This window comes from Dendrobates tinctorius, unplaced genomic scaffold, assembly GCF_039654945.1.
Source record: "Dendrobates tinctorius isolate UK_male_01 unplaced genomic scaffold, ASM3965494v1 ptg000079l, whole genome shotgun sequence".
Lineage (NCBI taxonomy): Eukaryota > Metazoa > Chordata > Amphibia > Anura > Dendrobatidae > Dendrobates > Dendrobates tinctorius.
In genome coordinates this window covers 27,731,385-27,754,987 of record NW_027361747.1, presented here as the reverse complement: position 1 = coordinate 27,754,987, position 23,603 = coordinate 27,731,385, and the positions used below count along the sequence as shown (strand labels likewise).

General features: G+C 49.9%; 1 protein-coding gene across 1 annotated transcript in view; it reads left to right on the top strand.

Moving 5' to 3' along the window:
* The window catches only part of MTMR7 (myotubularin related protein 7), an 86,889-nt gene that overhangs the window by 1,679 nt on the left and 61,607 nt on the right, over positions 1 to 23,603 (top strand). The window lies entirely within an intron of this gene.

The window sequence follows — 23,603 nt, the reverse complement described above, 5'->3', positions numbered from 1 at the left end:
ATGGGGGCTGGGGGGGGGGGGACACTGGTGCAGAGCATGGCCTGTATCTATGGGGGCTGGGGGGGGGGACACTGGTGCAGAGCATGGCCTGTATCTATGGGGGCTGGGGGGGACGCTGGTGCAGAGCATGGCCTGTATCTATGGGGGCTGGGGGGGGGATGCTGGTGCAGAGCATGGCCTGTATCTATGGGGGCTGGGGGGGGATGCTGGTGCAGAGCATGGCCTGTATCTATGGGGGGGGGATGCTGGTGCAGGACATGGCCTGTATCTATGGGGGCTGGGGGGGGGGGGGACACTGGTGCAGAGCATGGCCTGTATCTATGGGGGCTGGGGGGGACGCTGGTGCAGAGCATGGCCTGTATCTATGGGGGCTGGGGGGGGGGGGGACACTGGTGCAGAGCATGGCCTGTATCTATGGGGGCTGGGGGGGACGCTGGTGCAGAGCATGGCCTGTATCTATGGGGGCTGGGGGGGACGCTGGTGCAGAGCATGGCCTGTATCTATGGGGGCTGGGGGGGGGGGGACACTGGTGCAGAGCATGGCCTGTATCTATGGGGGCTGGGGGGGGGGGGACACTGGTGCAGAGCATGGCCTGTATCTATGGGGGCTGGGGGGGACGCTGGTGCAGAGCATGGCCTGTATCTATGGGGGCTGGGGGGGACGCTGGTGCAGAGCATGGCCTGTATCTATGGGGGCTGGGGGGGACGCTGGTGCAGAGCATGGCCTGTATCTATGGGGGGGGATGCTGGTGCAGGACATGGCCTGTATCTATGGGGGCTGGGGGGGGACGCTGGTGCAGAGCATGGCCTGTATCTATGGGGGCTGGGGGGGGGGGGGACACTGGTGCAGAGCATGGCCTGTATCTATGGGGGCTGGGGGGGACGCTGGTGCAGAGCATGGCCTGTATCTATGGGGGCTGGGGGGGACGCTGGTGCAGAGCATGGCCTGTATCTATGGGGGCTGGGGGGGGGGGGACACTGGTGCAGAGCATGGCCTGTATCTATGGGGGCTGGGGGGGGGGACACTGGTGCAGAGCATGGCCTGTATCTATGGGGGCTGGGGGGGACGCTGGTGCAGAGCATGGCCTGTATCTATGGGGGCTGGGGGGGGGATGCTGGTGCAGAGCATGGCCTGTATCTATGGGGGCTGGGGGGGGATGCTGGTGCAGAGCATGGCCTGTATCTATGGGGGGGGGATGCTGGTGCAGGACATGGCCTGTATCTATGGGGGCTGGGGGGGGATGCTGGTGCAGAGCATGGCCTGTATCTATGGGGGCTGGGGGGGGATGCTGGTGCAGAGCATGGCCTGTATCTATGGGGGCTGGGGGGGGATGCTGGTGCAGAGCATGGCCCGTATCTTTTGGGGGGCTGGGGGATGCTGGTGCAGAGCATGGCCTGTATCTATGGGGGGGGGGGATGCTGGTGCAGGACATGGCCTGTATCTATGGGGGCTGGGGGAATGCTGGTGCAGAGCATGGCCTGTATCTATGGGGGGGGATGCTGGTGCAGAGCATGGCCTGTATCTATGGGGGGGGATGCTGGTGCAGGACATGGCCTGTATCTATGGGGGCTGGGGGGGGACACTGGTGCAGGGCATGGCCTGTATCTATGGGGGCTGGGGGGGGATGCTGGTGCAGAGCATGGCCCGTATCTTTTGGGGGGCTGGGGGATGCTGGTGCAGAGCATGGCCTGTATCTATGGGGGGGGGGATGCTGGTGCAGGACATGGCCTGTATCTATGGGGGATGGGGGGGGATGCTGGTGCAGGGCATGGCCTGTATCTATGGGGGCTGGGGAGGGGGACACTGGTGCAGGGCATGGCCTGTATCTATGGGGGCTGGGGGGGGATGCTGGTGCAGGGCATGGCCTGTATCTATGGGGGCTGGGGGGGGGGACACTGGTGCAGGGCATGGCCTGTATCTATGGGGGCTGGGGGGGGATGCTGGTGCAGGGCATGGCCTGTATCTATGGGGGCTGGGGAGGGGGACACTGGTGCAGGGCATGGCCTGTATCTATGGGGGCTGGGGGGGGATGCTGGTGCAGGGCATGGCCTGTATCTATGGGGGCTGGGGGGATGCTGGTGCAGAGCATGGCCTGTATCTATGGGGGCTGGGGGGGATGCTGGTGCAGGGCATGGCCTGTATCTATGGGGGCTGGGGGGGGATGCTGGTGCAGGACATGGCCTGTATCTATGGGGGGGGATGCTGGTGCAGAGCATGGCCTGTATCTATGGGGGGGGGATGCTGGTGCAGGACATGGCCTGTATCTATGGGGGCTGGGGGGGATGCTGGTGCAGAGCATGGCCTGTATCTATGGGGGCTGGGGGGGATGCTGGTGCAGAGCATGGCCCGTATCTATGGGGGGGGGATGCTGGTGCAGGACATGGCCTGTATCTATGGGGGCTGGGGGGGGATGCTGGTGCAGAGCATGGCCTGTATCTATGGGGGCTGGGGGATGCTGGTGCAGAGCATGGCCTGTATCTATGGGGGCTGGGGGATGCTGGTGCAGAGCATGGCCTGTATCTATGGGGGCTGGGGGATGCTGGTGCAGGACATGGCCTGTATCTATGGGGGCTGGGGGGGATGCTGGTGCAGGGCATGGCCTGTATCTATGGGGGCTGGGGGGGGATGCTGGTGCAGAGCATGGCCCGTATCTATGGGGGCTGGGGGATGCTGGTGCAGGACATGGCCTGTATCTATGGGGGGGGGGGATGCTGGTGCAGGACATGGCCTGTATCTATGGGGGGGGGATGCTGGTGCAGGACATGGCCTGTATCTATGGGGGCTGGGGGGGATGCTGGTGCAGAGCATGGCCTGTATCTATGGGGGCTGGGGGGGGATGCTGGTGCAGAGCATGGCCTGTATCTATGGGGGCTGGGGGGGGATGCTGGTGCAGAGCATGGCCTGTATCTATGGGGGCTGGGGGGGGATGCTGGTGCAGAGCATGGCCCGTATCTATGGGGGCTGGGGGGGGATGCTGGTGCAGAGCATGGCCTGTATCTATGGGGGGGGGATGCTGGTGCAGGACATGGCCTGTATCTATGGGGGCTGGGGGAATGCTGGTGCAGAGCATGGCCTGTATCTATGGGGGGGGGGATGCTGGTGCAGGACATGGCCTGTATCTATGGGGGGGATGCTGGTGCAGAGCATGGCCTGTATCTATGGGGGCTGGGGGGATGCTGGTGCAGAGCATGGCCCGTATCTATAGGGGCTGGGGGGGGGATGCTGGTGCAGTGCATGGCCTGTATCTATGGGGGCTGGGGGGGATGCTGGTGCAGAGCATGGCCTGTATCTATAGGGGCTGGGGGGGGATGCTGGTGCAGTGCATGGCCTGTATCTATAGGGCCTGGGGGGGATGCTGGTGCAGTGCATGGCCTGTATCTATGGGGGCTGGGGGGGGGGGGGGGAGGTGGTGCAGTGCATGGCCTGTATCTATGGGGGCTGGGGGGGGGGATGCTGTTGCAGTGCATTGCCTGTATCTATGGGGGCTGGGGGAGATGCTGGTGCAGTGCATGGCCTGTATCTAGGGGGGCTGGGGGGGGGATGCTGGTGCAGAGCATGGCCTGTATCTATGGGGGCTGGGGGGGATGATCGTGCAGTGCATTGCATGTATCTATGGGGGCTGGGGGAGATGCTGGTGCAGTGCATTGCCTGTATCTATGGGGGCTGGGGGGGATGCTGGTGCAGAGCATGGCCTGTATCTATGGGGGCTTGGGTGATGCTGGTGCAGGGCATGGCCTGTATCTATGGGGGATGCTGGTGCAGAGCATGGCCTGTATCTATGGGGGCTGGGGGGGATGCTGGTGAAGTGCATGGCCTGTATCTATGGGGGGGGATGCTGGGGCAGAGCATGGCCTGTATCTATGGGGGCTGGGGAGATGCTGGTGCAGGGCATGGCCTGTATCTAAGGGGGATGCTGGTGCAGAGCATGGCCTGTATCTATGGGGGCTGGGGGGGATGCTGGTGCAGTGCATGGCCTGTATCTATGGGGGGGGGGTGCTGGTGCAGGGCATGGCCTGTATCTATGGGGGCTGGGGGGGGATGCTGGTGCAGAGCATGGCCTGTATCTATGGAGGCTGGGGGAATGCTGGTTCAGGGCATGGCCCGTATCTATGGGGGCTGGGGGGGGGATGCTGGGGCAGCGCATGGCCTGTATCTAGGGGGGCTGGGGGGATGCTGGTGCAGGGCATGGCCTGTATCTATGGGGGATGCTGGTGCAGGGCATGGCCTGTATCTCTGGGGGCTGTGGGGATGCTGGTACAGAGCATGGCCTGTATCTAAGGGGGCTGGGGGGGATGCTGGTGCAGTGCATGGCCTGTATCTATGGGGGGGATGCTGGTGCAGAGCATGGCCTGTATCTATGGGGGCTGGGGGGGATGCTGGTGCAGAGCATGGCCTGTATCTATGGGGGCTGGGGGGGGATGCTGGTGCAGGGCATGGCCTGTATCTATGGGGGCTGGGGGGGAATGCTGGTGCAGGGCATGGCCTGTATCTATGAGGGATGCTGGTGCAGGGCATGGCCTGTATCTCTGGGGGCTGGGGGGATGCTGGTGCAGGGCATGGCTTGTATCTCTGGGGGTTGGGGGGATGCTGGTGCAGAGCATGGCCTGTATCTATGGGGGCTGGGGAGGGATGCTGGTGCAGTGCATGGCCTGTATCTATGGGGGGGGATGCTGGTGCAGAGCATGGCCTGTATCTATGGGGGCTGGGGGGGGATGCTGGTGCAGAGCATGGCCTGTATCTATAGGGGTTGGGGGGGGGATGCTGGTGCAGTGCATGGCCTGTATCTATGGGGGCTGGGGGGGGATGCTGGTGCAGTGCATGGCCTGTATCTATGGGGGCTGGGGGGGGGGGATGCTGGTGCAGTGCATTGTCTGTATCTATGGGGGCTGAGGGAGATGCTGGTGCAGTGCATGGCCTGTATCTGGGGGGGGGGCAATGTCCTGCCTAAGAACATGGATCGGGGAACCCCTCACCGATCATGGTCCTGTTCTTGTGTATAGGAGGATGGTGATCTGCTGGGAGTGATCTCATGTGCAGATGCGACACCATTAGGGTTACATGTCCTGCCACAGAGGTCAAGGTCACGGCGTTGGGGGAACAATGTCCCCTGTGATCAGGACGCAGAACACAATATAAGGACACATCTGTCATGTACACTCACTGGCCACTTTATTAGGTACACCTGTCCAACTGTGTGTTAAGACTTAATTTCTAATCAGCCAATCACATGGCGGCAACTCAGTGCATTTAGGCATGTAGACATGGTCAAGACAATCTCCTGCAGTTCAAACCGAGCATCAGTATGGGGAAGAAAGGTGATTTGAGTGCCTTTGAACGTGGCATGATTGTTGGTGCCAGAAGGGCTGGTCTGAGTATTTCAGAAACTGCTGATCTACTGGGATTTTCACGCACAACCATCTCTAGGGTTTACAGAGAATGGTCCGAAAAAGAAAAAAAATCCAGTGAGCGGCAGTTCTGTGGCCGGAAATGCCTTGTTGATGCCAGAGGTCAGAGGAGAATGGGCAGACTGGTTCGAGCTGATAGAAAGGCAACAGTGACTCAAATTGCCACCCGTTACAACCAAGGTAGGCAGAAGAGCATCTCTGAACGCACAGTGCGTTGAACTTTGAGGCAGATGGGCTACAGCAGCAGAAGACCACACTGGGTACCACTCCTCTCAGCTAAGAACAGGAAACTGAGGCTACAATTTGCACAAGCTCATCGAAATTGGACAGTAGAAGATTGGAAAAACGTTGCCTGGTCTGATGAGTCTCGATTTCTGCTGCGACATTCGGATGGTAGGGTCAGAATTTGGTGTAAACAACATGAAAGCATGGATCCATCCAGCCTTGTATCAACGGTTCAGGCTGGTGGTGGTGTCATGGTGTGGGGAATTTTTTCTTGGCACTCTTTGGGCCCCTTGGTACCAATTGAGCATCGTTGCAACGCCACAGCCTACCTGAGTATTGTTGCTGACCATGTCCATCCCTTTATGACCACAATGTACCCAACATCTGATGGCTACTTTCAGCAGGATAATGCGCCATGTCATAAAGCTCGAATCATCTCAGATTGGTTTCTTGACCATGACAATGAGTTCACTGTACTCAAATGGCCTCCTCAGTCACCAGATCTCAATCCAATAGAGCATCTTTGGGATGTGGTGGAACGGGAGATTCGCATCAGGGATGTGCAGCCGACAAATCTGCGCCAACTGTGTGATGCCATCATGTCAATATGGTCCAAAATCTCTGAGGAATGCTTCCAGCACCTTGTTGAATCTCTGCCACGAAGAATTGAGGCAGTTCTGAAGGCAAAAGGGGGTCCAACCCGTTACTAGCATGGTGTACCTAATAAAGTGGCCAGTGAGTGTATGTGTGCAACAGCACTATTATGGGGTCTACGCAGCAGGGGCTACTGCCATCATTAGTGGAACAGATCCAGCAAGGGAGGCCGGGGAGCTGGGTCTGGGGATATGTTACATACGCAGCATTTATGTGGTCTAGAGTGCTATGAAGGGAGAGGAGACCCCATTAGACAGTTGATGGCACAACTAGCATATTATATGTCTGTATGGTGGGGGAGGCACATGGTGACTAATATTCTTACAAGAAGTGTCATCACTATTCCCCCCTGGGATATATCATATCTGCAGTTACACATGGCGGGCTCCCCTTCGCTCACTCATTCCTGTACTTACATTAATGCCAATTATCAGGAACCGCTTCCCTATCTGAAGGTCAGATTTGCTTGTTGGCTCAGTGTGAGACGGGGGTGGCACACGATTCTCCGTTCCACCTATTATGTACCAAGTGCAAAGTAAAAAAGGTCACCGAGTGCCACGTACCGAGAGACGATGCTGAATAACCTCTATAATATAATGTTGTACATGGAGATGAGCGCCCGCCGGTATCACATGTAGAGAGTTGCTTGTGATCGGCTCTTCTCTACAAGGTAGAGTAAATTAATTGAGATACCCTATGTACAGGGACTCACTTCATTATTTATTAAAGAAAATCTATATAATCTGAAAGCAGCATAATGTAGTGGCTATGACATTGATTCCAGTGATGTGTCACTTGCTGGGCTGCATTCTGTCATTTTCAGAAAATCAATGTTTTGCACATGCTGCAGATCTAGCAATGCTATAAATGCTGAACTCTGTATACCCTTCCCACACCCCTGTTTGGCAGCTCTGTGTACACTGTGCATAGGCAGAAAGCTGCTAATCAGTGATGGGAGAGAAGCAGCATAAGGGCTACATGGCAGGAGATAATACAGCTGGAGGACTACATGGCATGGGACAACACAGCTGGAGGACTGCATTGCAGTAGACAACACAGATGGAGGACTGCATGGCAGGAGACAACTAGTCCTCTATAGATAAAATCATGCTGCTAAAACACTGATTTTATTGAAAAGGAGAACACATAGCACAGTAATTGACATATCAATTACTACATTATGCTGCTCTCGGATTACATCATACACCTGCTGACATATTCCATTTAATACTAGATCATATAGTTATAATTCCCAGAAGTAATATAGGTTTTTTTTACTAATAAAAACACAGAATGCATATATTATTTTGTTACATACTTGCTCGTACATTTGATTGGTGTAATCGCTTCCTTATTACTTGATACATAATTGATTTAGAGCCAAAATTGTATGAAACACTTCTATTTCCTCTCCCATAGCATCTGGTGAGTGATTGCACAGAAAATAAGCTAGAAATACTATTAATTCAAACCAATTGGGAAGCCCTAAAGAATACCCTCACTAACAAGCCCTAAGACTTATGGTAACTTATATAAATGTGTAATATATGGGGGTCAATAAACCATTAGAACATTCAGTCTCTACACTGCCTAAGTCAGGTGTGGGCAATTTTCCCGAGGGGCCACATGAGAGACCGTGACTGTTGTGGAGGGCCAAACCAATAGGCTGAATTTAATTCTACTCAATATTAATATATTATAATAAATTATATTATTGATATTATATTAATACTGTATCACTTAATATTGAGCAGAATTAAGTATCCTGACATCTCCCTATATATCATTGGAACAAGAGTACAGCCCCTTCTGTATATCGTATCAGACGCCCACAGCCCCTCATGCGGCATGACCTCACACAGCCTCCCCCATATGTGGCAAGAGCCCCACACAGTATCCCATAGCCTCCCCATGTGCAGCATGACGCCCCCATAGCCTCCCCATGTGCAGCATGACGCCCCCATAGCCTCCCCATGTGCAGCATGACGCCCCCATAGCCTCCCCATGTGCAGCATGACGCCCCCATAGCCTCCCCATGTGCAGCATGACGCCCCCATAGCCTCCCCATGTGCAGCATGACGCCCCCATAGCCTCCCCATGTGCAGCATGACGCCCCCATAGCCTCCCCATGTGCAGCATGACGCCCCCATAGCCTCCCCATGTGCAGCATGACGCCCCCATAGCCTCCCCATGTGCAGCATGACGCCCCCATAGCCTCCCCATGTGCAGCATGACGCCCCCATAGCCTCCCCATGTGCAGCATAACGCCCCCATAGCCTCCCCATGTGCAGCATGACGCCCCCATAGCCTCCCCATGTGCAGCATGACGCCCCCATAGCCTCCCCATGTGCAGCATGACGCCCCCATAGCCTCCCCATGTGCAGCATGACGCCCCCATAGCCTCCCCATGTGCAGCATGACATCCCATACACTTGAAGAAAAAAAAACAAACAAAAAAAAACACCACATACTCACCTAAGTCCCGTTCCCCGACACTCTGCTACTGATCTTGTCTCCGGTGTTCTGTGTTTCTGCAGCACACAGCTGATTCAATGAAATTACGTAATCGCTTCAGCTGTTTCACACGCTGATTGGTGGAGGAAGTGGCCGGAGGCCCCTCCTCCACCAATGAAGTCAGCGCGGGTGGGCACGGTGCAGCTCGTGGGCCTCTTTTTACTAGCCTTACTGCCGTCTCGGTCAGCAGGCCGGACTGAGACAGACACAGGACTGGATGTGGCCTGCGGGCCGCACTTTGCCAATCAGCGTGTGAAACAGCTCTAAATCAATTACTACATTATGCTGCTCTCAGATTGAATTATGTATCAAGTAATAAGGAAAAGATTACACCAATCAAATGTACGAGCAAGTATGTAACAAAATAATATTTACATTCTGTGTTTTCATTAGTAAAAAAAACCTATATTACTTCTGGGAATTATAACTATATGATCTAGTATTAAAGGGAATCTGTCTGCTCATAAGATTGCAAGAGATGCAAATTAGAACTCCAGCTTGACTGCAAAAGAACTTCAGAAAGATTTAGCAGACTCTGGAGTTGTGGTACATTGTTCTACTGTTTAGAGACACCTGCACAAATATGGCCTTCATGGAAAAGTCATCGGAAGAAAACTACCATGGTTACTTACCGGTAGCCGGTTTTTCCGGAACCCATGATAGCACACCTGGGAGAGAGGGATCCGCCCCGCCAGGACAGGACCCTACTGAGATATATTAGGGGCGTCACCTCTCCCCCGCTCCAGTTGGTGACAGAGCATTGAGATGACTTCCCAGTTAGTTACATGTTAATCCAACACCACATCACACAAATGCACCCTACTAATCGTGCACACCCATACGGTGAAAAGGGGGGGGGGAATATACGGGTGCTGTCATGGGTTCCGGAAAAACCGACTACCGGTAAGTAACCATGGTGGTTTTCCCTGCACCCATGACAGCACACCTGAGAGATTTTTGGAGACTTCGAAACACCTTAGGGAGGGACCACCGCTTGCAGCACCCTTCTACCAAAGGTTAAGTCAGCAGAGGAGGATAGATTTAATCTATAGTGCTTAAAGAAGGTTGAAGGTGAGGCCCAGGTAGCGGCCTTACAAATCTGCTCAATCGATACCTCTGCCTTTTCAGCCCAGGAGGTTGCCACGGCTCTGGTGGAATGAGCCTTGATGCCGTCAGGAATCGGAACACCACTAGCTGAGTAGGCTGCACTAATGACCTCCCTAATCCATCTGGCAATAGTCCCTTTTGAAACCCCATAGCCTTTCCTGGCACCCTGAAAAGCTACAAATAGGGACTGGGACCTCCTCCACTGGCTAGTGACAGATATGTATTCTAGCAGGGCTCTCTTAACGTTCAATCTATGGAATTTTTCCTCCACTGTTTCTTTGGATTGTCGCAAAAGAATGGAAGGATAATCTCCTGACCTCGATGGAAATCTGATGCTACCTTAAGGTACTGTCACACTTAGCGATGTACCAGCGATCCCGACCAGAGATATGACGCGGTCAGGATCGCTGGTGCATCGCTAAGTGGTCGCTAGTGAGCTGCCACACAGGCAGTTCTCACCAGCGACATCGCTGGGGACGGGGGTCGCTACTTACCTGTCACACTAGGCGATCCTGCGTCCTCCCGCCCGGCTCCACGCTCATCTCTCCACAGGAAGCGCCGCAGGGAGCTGACGACGAGAAACAGTCCTGGACGTTCTCGCGCGATCAGCGATAACCAGCGGGGGAGCGGGTCGTAGGTAAGTATCAGACACAGCGATATCGCTAGCAATATCGCTATAACGTCACAAGTTATAGCGATATCGCTTAGTGTGACAGTACCTTTAGGCAGATAAGCGGGGTCTGTTCTCAATATTACCCTGTCCTGAAAAACTTGTGTATAGGGTGGATTTACTGAGAGAGCCTGCAGGTCGTTTACTCTACGGGCCGATGTAAGGGCCACTAAAATGATCGTTTTTTAGGGTCAGATATTTTATTGGTAGCTGTTGTAAAGGCTCACAAAAGAACCATATAAGGGCCTCTAGTACCAGGTTTAAATCCCACGGGGCTATTCTAGGTATTGGGATAGGCCTAGACCTATGGCAGGATTTGATAAGTCTGGCTACCCATCTATTTGCTGTCAAGTTGCAGTTATAGAGCGCGCCTAGTGCAGATACCTGAATTTTAAGAGTGTTTACCGCTAACCCCAGCTGCAATCCTGATTGTAAAAACTCTAAGATGGCGCTAATCGGGGGTTCTTGTTCTAACGGCTTACCTAGAAACTGCAGGAATTTATTCCATGTTCTGCCGTAGATATTGGTCATCACCGTTCTCCTACTCTTTAGCAGGGTGGCCACCAAACCGGGAGAGAACCCTCTATCCATTATAAGTGACCTTTCAAATTCCATGCCATCAGATGGAATCCTTTGACCTGAGCGTGGAATATCGGACCTTGAACTAGTAGGTCCGGGATTTCTGGCAGAACCCAGGGCTATTAGGATGATCCTGGCTTGATCGTTCCTGATCTTCTTGACTAATGTTGGGATTAGGGCCACGGGGGGGGCGCATAGGCTAGTCTGAAGTCCCACGGAATCTGTAATGAGTCCGCTGCCCATGGTTTTTCCCTCGGGTTTAGTGAGCAAAATCTGTTGTACTTGTTGGCAAAGAGGTCTATCACTGGCTTCCCCCAACGCTGTGTTATTTTTTTTTTTAAAAACGGATCGATTTAGAGCCCATTCCCCTTGCCTCAGAGTGTTGCGGCTCAGGAAATCGGCTTCTATATTTTCTGCCCCCTTTATGTGCAAGGCTGTTAAGGAGTGTAGGTGTTGCTCTGCCAAGAATGTCGCCCGCTGCCTTCATTAGGGAGTGTGATCTTGTCCCCCCTGGTGGTTGATGTACGCCACCGATACTTTGTTGTCCGACATGATCCGGACATTGCGACCCCTGAGTAGGGGAATGAAGTGGCTTAGGGCTTTGTTCACTGCCCACAGTTCTCTCAGGTTGGAAGATGCCCCCATTTCTTGAGGCCACCAGGAACCCTGGGCTATATGACCCCTTAGGTGTGCCCCCCACCCCGAGGAGCTTGCGTCTGTCAGTAGCACGTCGGTCGTCTGTCTGTCCCATGGCATTCCCGAAGCCAAGTTTGTCCTGTCCAGCCACCAGTTGAGAGCGTCTCTGGTCTCTAAGTAAAGCTCCAGTCTTCCTTCTAAACGCCCTCTCAGCGATCTTTGTGCTGACAGTATCTCCCCCTGGAGCTGTCAGGTGTGAAATTGAGCCCACCTGACCACCGGAATACAGGCCGTCAGGGTTCCTAGTAGAGACATCGCGTTTCTCAATGTCGTATAAGGTTGGTCGCAGGCAGTCAAAGCCATGTTCTCTACATTCTCTAATTTGGTATCCGGTAGCAGACAAGCTTGCTGTTCTGAATCCAGGATAAATCCCAGGAAGGTCTGTTTTCTTAGGGGCTGTAGTTTTGATTTTTTGAAGTTTATTATCCACCCTAATTCCTGTAAGGTGTCGGTCACCCAGCTCAATTGTGCTGTATAGTGGTCCTCTGAGCTGCCCACTATAAGGAAATTGTCCAAATAGGGTATTATGACCGTATCGTGAATTCGGAGGAAGGCTGTTACCTCCGCTATGACCTTGGTAAAAATCCTCGGGGCTATAGATATGCCAAATGGAAGAGCCCTTAATTGGAAATGCCTGAGCACGCCCTGGATATAGAGAGCCACTCTCAAGTATTTTTGGTAACCTGGATGGATAGGGATGTGATAATATGCATCCTTTAAATCGACAACGGCCATAAGACAATCTTGATGTAGCAGCTTTGTGGCCGTAGCCACCGATTCCATCTTGAAGGTCTGATTCTTTATCCACCGATTGAGGCCTCTGAGTTTTATGATTGCCCTGAACGATTGATCTGGTTTTTTTTTAATCAGAAAAGGGGGGGGGGAATAGAACCCCCTTCCTTCCTGTGTGTTTGGGACTTCGGGAAAGGACCTGCTTGTCTATTAGGGAACCGTTACACTTGGCGATGCACCAGCGATCCCGACAACGATATGGATCGCTGGTGCATCGCTAAGTGGTCGCTAGTGAGCTGCCACACAGGCAGATCTCACCAGCGACATAGCAGGGGTCGGGGGTCGCTACTTACCTGTCAGACGCGGCGATCCTGACGTTCTCCCGCCCGCGTCCACGTGTCACTCGTCGGCGCCACAGGAAGCTGACGACAAGAAATGGTCCAGGACATTCTCGCACGACCAGCGTTGAGTAGCGGGGGAGCCGGTCAGAGGTAAGTATCAGACATAGCGATATCGCAAGCAATATCCCTGCTACGTCACAAAATCAGTGACGTTACAGCGATATCGCTATGTGTAACGGGGGCTTTAGGCTCAGGATCTCTAATTCCAAGGCTAAATGTTCTTCGATTGCCTTCCTGATAGGGGTAATGACAAACGCGGCTTTTAGCTGGCGAACAAAGGGGATTTTCAGGCCCTCTCTTAAGATGCCTAGGATCCAGGTATTGGAAGAGACCTTCCCCCAGGCCTGAGAGAAGACCGCCAATCTCCCCCCTACCGGAATGCTGGTGTCATTGTGGAGATTTTTTTGAAGTGGAGGTGCCTCCACCAAACATAAACCCGACTCCTTTTTTCTTTTATCTTCCCATCTTCTTCTATCGGCCGGAGGACGACCCCTATTGAATCTTCCTCTCCTAAAGGGCTGCCTTCTCTGATCTGTCGGGAATCTGGGGAAGCCTTTCTTCCTATCGCTCGCCTTTTCCAGGATATCATCTAAGTTCTTCCCGAATAAAAAACGACCATCGCAGGGGAGAGAGCACAGTTTAGCTTTAGACTGCAGGTCACCTGGACAGCCTTTAAGCTACTTAAGCTACAACGCGCGTATGGCGGCATTTAATAACCCTGCCGCCCTAGCTGTCAACCTCATAGAATCCGCCGAGGTGTCTGCCAAAAAAGCTGCTGCCCCATGCAGAAGACACATATCTGCCAATATCTTTTCTCTTGGGACTTTTGACGCTAGTCTCTCTTCTAACTGCTGCAGCCAAATCATTAGGGAACACGCTGTGCAGGTGCCTGCTATTGCCGGCTTCTATCCTCCTGCTGTTGCTTTCCATGCATGCCTTAAATAGGAGTCTGTTTTTTTGTCTAGCGGGTCCCTAAGAACCCCTGAGTCTTCCAGAGGCAGGGCCGAATTTTTGGAAGATCTGGACACCGCTGCATCAATCTTTGGGACTTTGTCCCATATTTCTGCATCTTTGTGCTCAAAGGGGTATCATCTCTTAGAGGCAGAGGGAAGAGCCCCTGATCTCTCGGGTTTCCTCCATTCTCTCTCAATAATAAGTGCTTGGATCTTTTCATTAACTGGAAAGGTCCGTTTTTTCCTCTCTTGTAGTCCCCCAAACATGACGTCCTCTAGGGATTTAGCCGCTTTCTCTTCCTGTAGGCCCATTGTTGTTCCTAATGGCCTTCAGGAGAGCATCCATGTATTCTACGGGAAAACATGGCTTACCCCCCCATGTCACTGTCTGAGGAATTTGAGGAGGATGGCTGTTTGGTCTGAGACAAGGCCGAAGGGGAGTTTGATGGAGAACTAGGGGGATTCTTTTTACCTTTCTTCCCCTTTTTCAACAAGGTCTTAATTGAACCCTCCATTTCTGACCTAAGGGCCGATATAAGATTAGCTGCAAAACTAGGCGCTTCTTTTGCCATGGTTTGCTGAATGCGACTGGCGCAGAGTTCTTTCTGCCAGTCTCTTGCTAAGGGGCTTTTACATATGGCACAGTCCCTATTATTCTTCTTACTTCCCGCTTTTTTAGGCTTTTCCTACGGCTTAAACATACAACAGGGAACCCCTATTAACATAACGCTAGCATTCACGAAGATCACTCACCACCCGTAATCAAGGGTACCGGACTCGGAGGCTGCGTCGGAGCATGTGACCTGTGCTCTCTGGATCTTGAGGAGTCCCCCGACGTGCGGCTGGGGCAACTGCTGCTTGAACGGCTTCCATGTTTGCGGCCAGAGGGCTGTGAGGGAGGCAGAGACAGCGATCGCTCCTGCTCTGACTCCATCTTTGCACCGCCCGCTCTGCCGCTCTTCTTTGTTTAAATACTGTGCCTCCGTCCTGGTGGGTTCCTCCCCTCCCCTCTGCGACTGCCGGCCAACCGCTACAGAAAGCTGGCCGTCGTCGCACCCGGCGCCATGACACCGTCGCCCTGCTGACGTCAGACGGTGCGCCCATGATCCTCTGCGCCAGTGACATCAGCGGCCGGAAGACGCCCGCAGCTCTCCCCTGCTAGCTGCTCTGGGGAATAGAGATCGCGGGCCCACGCAAGGGGAGGGCGGCGCAGTGGAGCGTCCAGGAGCTACGTGGACCCGCCACATGCGCCCACACGAACCCGGAGACTGTGCATCCAGGACCCGACAGCCGGCGCTACAGGTGAGAGCCCTGTTCTTCCTGCGCCGGGACTTACCCCCCCCCCCTTCTTTTTCCCCCCCCTTTCCTTTTCGCCCATGACAGGCAACGCCGACAGTGGGATTCCTTCCAGGACAGGAACCCAACTGAAGCGGGGGAGAGGTGCCGCCCCTCATATCTCAATAGGTTTCTGTCCTGGCGGGGCAGATCCCTCTCTCCCAGGTGTGCTGTCATGGGTGAAGGGAAAACCTCTCCTGTGTTCTCACCATAAAATTCAAAAAAAGGGCACAGAATTTCAGGAAAAGAATATCTCCAACCATTAAGCATGGGGGTGGATCAATCATGCATTATGGTTGTGTAGCAGCCAGTGGCATGGAAAACTTCTTCTCTTATAGGGGTAAGTGTGTATTTAATTAAATTTCAACAAATTATTGATGCAAACATAACACCATCTGTAAAAAAAAAAAGCAAAAGTTGAAAAGAGGATGGCTTCTACAAATGGATAATGATCCTAAACACACATCAAACTTTACAATACATAACCTCAAAAGGTGCAACCTGAAAGTTTTACAATTCCCCACACAGTCCCCGATCTGAACATTATTGAAAATTTTTGGCTAGACCTCAAATTAGCAATGCATGCAAGATTAACCAGGAAAATCACAGAACTGGAAGAATTTTCCATGTAAGAACGGATAAAAATCTCTCACACAAGAATTGAAAGACTTGTCTCTACAAAAAGTGTTTACTACTTGTGATACTTTCAAAAGAGAGGTGCTACTAGGTACTAAACATGCAGGGTGCCTAAAACGTTTGCATCGGCCTATTTTCCTTTTTGCAATTTTTAAAATGTAAATAATGAATATACTGATATATATATATATATATATAGCCTAAAATACAAAGGAAATATATCATCTTTAAGTTTAGTCTTTTTAGAAATCATTTTATATTCAACTTGCTTACCTGTTAAAAATAACAGTAAGTTTGACTAGGGGTGCCCAGACTTTTACATGCCACTGTATATCTTCAAAAGCTGAAAGCAGGCAATAAATTGAAACACCATGACTTTTGACTTCCAGGATCGATTGGAAGATGAATTCGCCGACGGGCTGGTGTTCAGTGATACCTCTCACCTCAAGTGAGAAAGTCCTTTGCCACAACGTTAGAACGTGAGGCTCAGAAAAACCACGTTCCCTTATCTCAAGCACATGAGGGACTTACCCAAAATAAACGTGTTCTGCGCAAATCCCTTCTATAATGCAGAGGAGGCTGTCACTAGCTGCTCATACCTGGACATGTTATAGGAATAGCTAGTGCTATAGTAGGTCTTCCTGTGCCAGTAGTACAGTGCTCCCCCACATTTCCATGGGTATGTTTTCCGATACCTGAGTGATACTCTATTGGGAAGTTGGATTGGACATTCCGGTAATAACAATTCACAATTGTTGTGCTGGATTCCACCATTTTTTTTTTTTTTTTTACTGTGCATCTATCTGTTTTCTATTTGATTGGTTGACAGACAGACAGTCTGTTGATCGATTTTTACATCGATCTAGTAATCTTCTATGTCTAATAAAGCATAGTTTATGTTATAAGACAATAACCCTTGCATTACAGTATAAAGGTACAGTATATAATAGTCACGTAGATAAGGTAATACCAAATAATCCCACTCTATATGGAAGAAATAATACCTTTAGGCCATGTGCACACGCTGCGGATTCTGCTGCGGATTCTGCTGCGGATCCACAGCAGTTTTTGCTGCGATGTACAGTACCATTAAAATCAATGAAAAAACAAAAACCGCAGTGCACACGGTGCGGGTTTTTCCGCTCGGATTTGCTGCGGTTTCATATCCGCAGCATGTCAATTCTTTGTGCGGAATCCGCAGCGGTTTCACACCTGCTCCATTGTGCAGGTGTCAAACCACAGGGCTAATCCACAGATAAAGTTTGTAAAGTTTGATGTGTGCTTAGGATCATTATCCATTTGTAGAAGCCATCCTCTTTTCAACTTTTGCTTTACCTGCGGATTTTGCCAAATCCGCAGCGTGTGCACTCACCCTTATACTTTTACTGTACCAGCAAACAGTGGTATATACATCTGTATACAGGCGCCCTGCAGGCTATATGTGAAAACAGTGCAGTTAGCCAAGTCACACACAGATGATATCTTCTATGATTGTTTGTCTCCACTTCCTTTTCTTCTCCATCTGACCCGGTCCTTTATGAAGACTATCCTGCCAAGATTTGTGTCAGAATTTGCTACAGTCTTTGGGTCCTCCCTTTTCCAGCAAATACTCCTCTTTCTCCAATTCTAGACGGCAATAGTGTCCATAGAGTATCAATATCGCAATATAAGTGTCCACTCTCTTACACCCACACTGTGGTACATTAATGGTGCCCGCTAACTACCCAACCCTTTTCCTATTATGAGTGGCCTCAGTCTGTCTCTGCTGCGCTCTGGTGGGTAGTGACGGGCCACTGTCTATCCCCAGACACTCTTATCCCACAGGCCTGAAGAAGCCTGCGATGTACGAGAGTAAGTGGCAGCGCAGGAAGTCAATCGCTTTCTATTCCTCGTTAGTTTTAAACTAAATCTTCCTCCTGAGAATGCAGGTACTGATGAAAGTGGTGCGCGCCTGGGGCACTGGTCCACAATTGTGACTCCCTGTCAGACAAGCCCCTCTAGTATGTGCCATAATTGATAGATGGATAGTTCGCCTCTGTCTAGCAGGACAGGATCTGCATGATGACCCTGGATAACATCAGTATTTTGTCATATTATTAGTATTTTGGCTGTGGGTCAATATTACACAGGTCAAGTTAGCAGAACTCATTGACTCCACACCTGTCTGGTTTAAAGGGAACTTGATAGCTTATTCATGTTGCTGAAAGATGGGCAGAGTCTGGTGGCGTCATTTCAACCAGGTGTTACTCCATAATGCTACTTTGTGTGTATAGGGAGAGACCAGGGGACTCAAGGTAAGTGGGGTGGGGAAGACGCCACTGGGGGGGGGGGAACGGTCTCTTGAATTATTCACCTGAGCCACTTTCTCCCCCTCCGGTTATGTTGTTCTCTGAAATATAAGGCTGTTTATCCTTGAGTAAATTTTTTTAGTTCATATGCAGATGATAAAAAAAAAAAAAAACTTTGCAAAAATGCACCAAAAAAAAAAAGCTGCAAAAAAACCACAGTAAAAGCTGCATTTTTTTTTACTGCCAAGAGAACAGGTTTTACTTGCATAAAAAAGAGCTACAAAAACACAATCTGTGAACATAACCTTAGGACTTGTGTACACAGACCCTTTTCCAGCAGATTTTCTCCAGAATTCACCTGAGAAAGTGCCATAACTGTGCCCCATAAAATGAACAGAATAATGCGTGGCATTCTCAAAACAATGCTGTGCACATGTTCTCTGTCATGTCACTTCTTTTGAGGCTAAGTGTAGATGACCGTATGTTTTCTTATCCGAGAGAATCAGGTTGATTATACAAATCACACTCTGATCAAATTCTGATCAGAGTTGGATCTGATTCTCCCAGATGAGGAGAAGATGGAGAAACAAATTTCTCCATCTTCCCCATTCTGTCAGACCGTAGAAATTGGTCTGCATTCAGATGTCATCTTAGTGCAGTCTGATGTTTTCCGCAGACTCAATGACTGAGGCCGGAGTCACACTAGCGATAAAATCGGACGAATGCAATGCGATAAAAAAAGTCACATTGAATTCGTCCCAATGTTATTCTATGGTGCTGCTCCCATCATGCGTTTTTTTATCGGATCCGTTCCTCGGACCGAGACAATCGCAGCATGCTGCGATTGTGACCGATTTTCGGATCGGATTCGACAATGCAAGTCTATGGATGCGATTAAAAAAATCGCATTGAAAACGCACCACACGTGTGATTTGCGATTAAATCGCAAGACTTCTCCTGGTCAACAGGAAAGAGCATCAGGCATTGACATTGGATGTCGCTTATATGTGAATAAAATCGGTTCATCGCCGGAAAATGGGATGACAGACGGATCCCTGGACAAGAAATCTTTGTGCAAATTCGTACCGTTACAATCGGACCGATTTTTAAAACGTTGTGTGTGACTCCAGCCTTACCGTACATAGCCAAGTGCGATCTGAATATGCTGGAATTTTTTTTCCCTCGACTGAGGAAGAAATTGTACAGGTGTACGGCCCCTCAAAATGATAGCAAAACCACTCAAGGAAAATGACGGCTGGCATTTTCCTGCATTTTGTTGCTTCAGGTCTGTGCTGCGTCTATAGAACTCCGTATGCACATAGCCTAACGAGCTTTGTAACTGACTGTAGGAAGAGTGACACATCATTTACTTTCATGGTTTTCTGGTCGGCCTTCATCTGAACTTTGACTTTCACTGTTTTGACAGACACTTTTCTTGATTTTGTTCATTTCAATTCTACATTTTAATATTTTTACTATTGTTGGCTTATATGAGATATATATAGTGTGTTATAATGTCTTACAACTGTAAAATACAAGATGGTCCTATGAGTTTTGTAACCCCCCCTCACTATGTCCAAGTATCTGCCTGGAAGGGAAAGCTTATGAATACCATAAAGGATCATACTATTGTTTTAGTTGTCACTGGAGACCCTCTTTCACAAATGCTTGTAGATATCATATAAGGCGGCTTGTATTCTGCTGTCAGAATATATGATCACATGCAAGAAGTAAAGCTGTTATTAATAAAGCCCATATCTAAATAGAAAATATAGATTTCAGAGATAAAGTTGAACTTTTCTGTCATGCTGGTGTAGGGAAGGTGACCGGACGGACGGACTTGTCAGAATAGAGAAAGGAAGGTTTGCACAGTTTAGACAGGTGTCAGTTATTACAGTGGGGAAACAGCTGAGAAAGTGTAGTGGACGTGCAGTACCTTGGGTTGACCATTAGAGGGCAGGGAGGAGTGTGAGCAAAGGACTTGACATCAGCTTAGGGCTTAAGAAACCGTTGGTCATGGGGGGCGGAGTCAAAGGGAACCGGGAAAGTTATAAATTTGACAGGAGGGTTCCAGAAAGTTCCAGTCCCCAGGGGGAGCTCAAGTGACAGGAAGACTACGACAGTTTGTGCACTGTGAGGAAAACCAACCCAGGGGGACTGAGGAGAGAGAAAGTCAGGGGGGTGGTCCTGATACAAAAGTATCGCAATATAGACGAGGCACCAAGGAAAAGCATACCATATTGAGAGAGACGACTGATCAGTAAAAGTACTGTTGGTTTATGGGCCTAAGGCGGCCACAGTGACGGATCTGACAGGAGCGTCGAAGAGTGAAGAGGGGACTGTGGGTACATGTACGTCCCCGGTGTAAAGTACGGTGTGCTTGAAGCGGCCCTGGAAATGGATGGCCATGAAGGAGATATTGTGGTGTACTGTGAGAGCCGTCAGTCAGACGGTGAGAGAATAAACTTGGACCTGTTGAACCCGAAACACCCACCTCATCTTGTGTCTATACGTTGCTGTGCGGTACCCAGAGGGACCACCCCCGAGCCCAGCCCGCCGACCCTACACTGGCAGCCAGATGATGCCTAGCATGTGGCACAACACAAAGGGAACTCCAGGGAAGATGTACAAGGAAGGCCTGGCGATAGGGAGAAGGGAGACAGGTCAGACCTAAATAAACCTGAGTCAGATTCCTGCCCTGTCTATCGTCTCTAGATGGGTCCTTCCCTCCTGAGCAAACACGTTCCTAAGCCCTCTCTGGCCGTGAACTTACCCTGTCTAGTGCATAGGCCAGCAAGACACTAGTCCCACAACTATAATAAGGCAACATGAAGAAGGTAGGACAAACAGTGGGAAAAGATACAAAAAATAACACTCCTTAGCTTCTCCAACAGGAAACTTCACTGCTGCATCAGGACAAACACCTCTGATTATCCACAGCCAGGCTCCTTCAAAGAGGTCAGTATAGATGGACTATAACTGGCAAGGAATGAAGCTAGGAGTGGGTTTATATAGTGGAAGGGAGTGGTCACCACAAGCTGCTGCAGTTGGGTACTCAAGCTACAATTTCATAGCCAGAAGGGAAAGGATCCTTTACCCTTTCAGCACAGAATGAAAGTAATCCACTCCAATTCAAGGTAAACACATCCACTAAAGAGGACCTTCATCTATTAACTGTTGTGACCTTCTAATCCCAGACCCTCTAGGAGTCATATCAGGGCATGACATACCCATGACATTTTCTCAGAGATTTTTTTATAGATAGATGCAGACCCTACCACTTGATCGTGCGCGTGTCTGAGAATGGGACTCGCCTCCAGTGGAGAGGTGTCAGCACATGATCGTCTCTCTATCAATATCATTTCTGTAAATGGGAATGCATCCAGGGCAGAAGACGGGAATCACAAGACTCATTAACTTTTTTTAATAAATAAAGACACATGACACAATATTAGCGTGGATAAAATTAGGCTTTGATGTAATTTATTAAGAGTTACTAAATATTTAATAATGAATAAATATCCCATATTAAATAATAATAAAATACTATCATTTCTCATAGTACCCAATTATCAATATTATCCAAAAAACAACTCCACCCAGCAAAAGCTGGGCGATTATCCCTCTAATAAACACATCATGACAGTTTCATAGAAAAAGGGGGTGTGTGGGAGGGTGTCTTCTTCTATCTTCTGTCATAGAATGCCAGCTGATGCCCTGTCCTGGCTTTAAATAGTTTTAAAATCTCCCGCTCTTTTGCTGGCCACCAATCCCATCCTTTGAAAAGACTGCACAGAGCATCTGCTTCAAACCTGTTCCAACCTGCTCGGGCCCTCGCACGGCTGACTCAAACCACCTTTTGACCGATTCCATCTCACTAAAAAACATGTTCGTACCACAAAATTGATCAAATAAAATAATATAATTTATTCTGTACAAAGTCTGTGTAACCATGTACCCACCATGATATATATGGGGGTCCCCTCATTCTCCTGTCGTACTACAGCCGATCAAGTCTACTCAGGCCATGAGTATGCCATACAGTAAAGGCTAACCCATATTTACCTCCACAGGATACTACAGAGATGAGGATGCAAATAGTGCAGCATGGAGCAGATGCCCATTTACCTCACAGTTTGGGGGTCACTCAGACGTCAGTTTTTCACATACAGGTTCTGTCCCTGTTCTTTCCAGATAGAAATAGAACTCTGATCTATTAGCGTCTATTTTGGCGGATTCATTTAGTCCAATTTGATTCGAATCATGGACGGCGCTCAGTTGCCATTTTAGTGTGCTGTCCATTTTTCATGGACTATTTGCTTGAAGAAGCAGGAAAAACCTCCATCATTTTTTTTCCATGCGAGAAAAACTTATGAAAAAACTGACTCGACACTGATGAAAATCTAATAAAAAAAACTGAGGAAACTTAGATTACTTTTAGCTTACCAGAAAAATAAGTGATGTCTGAATGAGCTCTTAGGGTATGTGCACACATAGTTTTTTGTCTCTGCGGATTTTGTAGAGAAAACCGCAGGAAATCCGCAGGACAAAGTGCTGCGGTTTTTCTGCGGTTTATCTGCGTTTTTTCTGCGGTTTTGCCCTGCGGTTTTCACCTCATAATGGATGAGGTGTAAAACTGCAGCGTTTCTGCACCAAACAATTGACATGCTGCATTTTGAAAACCGCAGCAAAACCGCGCAGAAAAAAACGCAGCATGTGCACAGTTTTTTTTTATTTCCATAGGAAATAAAGGTACTGTACAACGCAGCAGAATCTGCTGCGTTTCTGCAGAGCCAAAACCGCTGCGGAAACGCAGCAGAAACCGCAAAGTGTGCACATACCCTTAGTCTCACTTTCACCTTCACTACATTTAAGATAATAGATCTAGTCTCATCTACGCTTGGCCATTTTTCTTGTCGGAGAATGCCAAAAATAGTTACAAATATCCCCAAAGAATTGTCACATTTCATCACTTTTAGGGTGTGTGCACACGCTGCGGATCCACAGCGGTTTTGGTCCTGTGGATCCGCAGCAGTTTTTGCTGTGGTGTACAGTACCATTATGTTAAATGGAAAACAAAAAACGCAGTGCACACGCTGCGGATTTGCTGTGGTTTTAAAACCGCAGCATGTCACTTCTTTGTGCGGAATCCGCAGCGGTTTTACACCTGCTCCATTGTACAGGTGTCAAACCGCAGGGGAAAACTGCAGGCTAATCTGCATATAAACCACAGGTCTTTTGACCTGCGGATTTACCTGCGGATTTTGCAAAATCCGCAGCAGAATCCACAGCATGTGCACACACCCTAAGGGTAGGTTCATGCAACAATATAAAAAATTGCTCAGATATTCATCCAGAAAGTGGGACAGTTTTGTAATCTGTGTTGTCCATTTGCAATCCTTAATTTT